Source organism: Branchiostoma floridae, chromosome 5 (assembly GCF_000003815.2).
Source record: "Branchiostoma floridae strain S238N-H82 chromosome 5, Bfl_VNyyK, whole genome shotgun sequence".
NCBI lineage: Eukaryota > Metazoa > Chordata > Leptocardii > Amphioxiformes > Branchiostomatidae > Branchiostoma > Branchiostoma floridae.
Genome location: NC_049983.1, coordinates 21,136,661 through 21,140,589, shown reverse-complemented (window position 1 = coordinate 21,140,589; position 3,929 = coordinate 21,136,661). Strand labels below are relative to the sequence as shown.

Genomic DNA, 3,929 nt, shown 5'->3' with positions numbered 1-3,929 from the left:
AACTCGAGATATCCATATCGGAAGTTCCGCTGCAATAACAAACCGCTAGGAGGCACAAAATGCAGGCGGTCTTGAGTGATGGCGCTTTTCCACAGATACACACAGAATTCGAAACACTACCCGAAATATAAAGTGAAACTTCTTGGCGAAGGTAACAATAGGAACAATGCAGTCGTAGATTCGAGCAAAACTGCACAGTGCAGTGTGGTGATTAGGGTCTCAGACATGAAGTAAAGATATTGAACGTAGCGTATGGGGTTAACACTTTCCTCTTTGAGCCCAAATTGAGGATATTTGCATCATTCTCGGAGCGAACCTAGTATTAAATGTTTGTATCCATTATCTTTAAGATTATTTGTAAAACTTATATAATACTTGTACAGTAACTTTTATACTTATCATCTTGTAAAAATGATGCGGAATAGAACGTATGGTATACAGAATATTTTGCACAATGGTTCTGTACCTGTGTTTGTTGGTTAGTCTGTCGACCAAAATAGCATAATGGATCCTATACTTGTTGGACGTCATTGTTGGCTGACGAAATGATTTCATTCTCAAATATATTTCATAACTAATTATTTTTCATAGATAACAACATGTGCTAATTACAGATACATGTATGTAATCTGCTTGTGTCACTGAAACAGAACTTCCCTTTTTTCTTTTTACCTTCACATACCATGATATAAGGGATAAGTGGCATGGGCTTTACGAAATGACATGCAAAAATGCAAATTAGCACATAATGTGCATGATTCAGGAGACGAATATGTAATTCTAGTGTTTCCATGTTGTGACTTTAATACACGTAATCTATGTAATTTAAAGGTTATGGAAGGTGAAACATATCAGATAATGATTATGAAAATGAGATTCTGATTTGCATAATTAATGTCAAAGTACAAAATTCTAAAGTGCAATGTGCAAATTAATTGTGCACCACTATGTATAGATTGTGCAAATGCGCAAGTCATTTTCTTAATTCAGGACAAAATGTCATCATAAAATGCAGCTTTTTTTAAGTATCTGCACACGTGTTAACTTAAACGTGTCAATTACAGCTTCATTTGCATTATGAATGAGACTAGATGACACTATAAATCTGCAAGAGCTAAAGATATTTCATGGAGGTATGATGTGATTTGTACGAAGCAAAAGTAATGTAACTTATAGGTTTATCACACAACTATGTTACTCCCAGGTGCAGTATAGTACCAGGTAGCGCACCTAATATGTAGTAACCAGCTGCTCTTAAGACCCCTCCGAGGAATACTAGTAATGTTCTGGGGGGGGGGGGGGGAGCGAAAACGCTAGTGATCTCGCCCCCCGGGGGGGCGAGATCGCTGGGGGGGCGAAATCGCTGTCACACCTGTACAAAACCGGTTTTTCTTGTTGGACCGGTCCAGAAAAACCGGACCTGAAAAAATTAGGTGGACCGGATGTTGGACCGATTAGAAAATTAACATATTATTTGATCAGGCATTCACACATTTTGGCGCTTGCAGGTGGAAGAAAATAACAAGAGTGAAGTAGAGTAGAGTTTATAGTCATTTCTACTAAGTTTAACAGTCAATCGTACAGGTGCAGTTAGCGTTGTAGGATTTTAAGAGGCCAGTGTAAGTCTAATACTCCACCAAACAGATTTCTTTGTAGTGAAATGGACCATTGGTATGATTTATACTGAATCAGGTCCAGGTTCAGGTCCGGACCTGGACCTGAACCGGACCTGGACCTGAATTTTCTGTACCGGTACCCAGCCCTACCCACAACAATCGGGTCCAAAGATTGCCCCTTTGTTGTTCTGCAAACGTTTAACGCCAGCTCCACAAAGGCGTTCGGGAACACGTATTTCGTCACAGAACGCCATCTAGCGCCCCAACAACAAACAGTAACGCACAACAAATGTAACAGTGTAACAAGAAACTTCGTACAGAGAACACGCTCGAAAGCACGTCGTTGTACTTCTTATTTTTCGCATTTGGTAGATTTTCCGTCCACAATGAGCCGAGTGGCAGAGATCTTACGCACTGGAGGCGTTGACTTTTGTGACAAGGAAACGTTTAAAGACATCGTCCGCACGACAAACGGCCAAGGAAGTCTCTGTACATGTGCTGGCAAAATCATGACAACAACACTCCGGCTTGGCGACGCGAAATTGTTGATGATGGGACGTCAGTCGATTTCACACCTTGCTCCAGTCCACCTCGTCTGACGACGAAGAAAACATAGTATTGAAGCTAAGGAAGGCAAAGAAATGTACCCATTCCCTGTGTTTGTGAATCAATGTATAGTACAAAAAAACTCCTAGCTCACCCCTAATCGCGGCGTTAATAGAGCTATTGAAAACGCCGAGTTCTATTTTGCAACAGTTCAACAGTAACGTTACAAACTCTAAGTCCGGAATTTCGTAAGATATTGTTGGTTGCTGAGATGTTACGAGTACGCTCTGCTTTTAAGTATGTTTGACTGAAAGATAATTTACAGCTTGTCGCTGTATTATATATGAGGTTCAATATCGTCCCGCAGCCACTTATGAAACATATCAAAACTAAATACTAAGACTGACAAGATCACCGAGATAATAAAACTCATTGTCATCACATTAGATTACTCCATTTGGAAGATAGTTGGGGGAAACCAATTTTCACGGCAGAGCAAATATCTTAGAAGGAACGAAAAATCGTCGTATCGCTCCGAAACCATTTCTCAAGCATGTTAAGACTAATTATTCTGATTGCTATAAGCGAAGCGGTTGATTACTGAAGAATTGGAACCGAGCCAGTTTGGATTATCTTGTAGTGCCCTGGGTACGAGACACCGGGGCGTCCAAGATAACGGACCGATCAAAATGTACCGAAGTCGCGTATAATATGAATAATGGCATTTGCTCTCCCCCTGTTGTACCTTCATATACTTGGATACCTCTTGCAGTCGGGGAAAGCGGCGCCTGCTGTGGACTTATAATATATATCTGGTTGTCTTTATTGTCAAAAGGGCTCGCGTACCGTCACCAGAATTTTCATCATTTCAAGGGAAGTTTGAGCACAAGAATCTTCATGACAGGGCACCACTGGTCGCCTGGAGCTGCACTAATGTCTAACCGCATTCCAATCGGATGATTTCTTGTCGAGATAATCTTGACAATTGCGCTGTATCTTGGCGCAATTGCTAGCATCCTTGAACTATTTTGGTGGCACTGAGGGGTAGGGTCACTAGGGTGATAACATAAAGTTACGATTGTAGCTTAAAGTTCAGTAATTTTTGCACGGGAATGTGCTTTTAGTTTAGACAACATTTCAACTTAATTAACTTTTTTGTTTCAGGCTAATTATTTGTTTTTACATCGGGGTGTGGCGTAAAACTGGGCCTACATAATTGTTGTCTCTTAGTTACCGCAAAATACCAACCGCTCTTTCACCAACCGCAAAGCAGATCTGGGAAAAACAAAATGATTAAAGACTACTTGAAAGACTACTCCAGTTCCAACCAATCAGCTTTAACCATTTTCTCATTTGCATAGCCGCAGTGCTAAAGAGTATAAATTTTGCTTCCTGACTAGGATATTTTCATTACTTCCTCCCGACATCTCTAGACGAAAGACAAGACGGACAAAGCAGGAACAAGGTATGTACCAAATCCGCCAGAATACTATCAGTTACTATTGGTGTCTGTCTTCTCTTTTTCTTTCTGCTAGCTTGTTGCGCAATACGGCTTCATTCGGCCAAGAAACAGGTACAGCCCCACACTTCTCCACAAGTATGTTAACTCTACCCTCCAAGCAGTGGTTGAGTCGCCTAGATATAGTAGTAAACGGGAACAGTACACTGGCGCAACAGGGGCGCCCGTGTAATTTTTCTAGTCTCTACCAGACTTCGGGTCGCTGGAAAAACCGTAGAAATTGAACAAAAAGAGGAGTAAGCCGGCCA

General features: G+C 41.1%; 1 long non-coding RNA gene across 1 annotated transcript in view; it reads left to right on the top strand.

Moving 5' to 3' along the window:
• The first annotated feature begins 3,474 nt into the window (after positions 1-3,474).
• Positions 3,475-3,929, top strand: part of LOC118415823 — a 3,566-nt gene continuing 3,111 nt past the window's right edge. The window contains exon 1 of the long non-coding RNA XR_004831146.1: positions 3,475-3,627. This is a non-coding gene — a long non-coding RNA (uncharacterized LOC118415823). The remainder of the gene's footprint in view (positions 3,628-3,929) is intronic.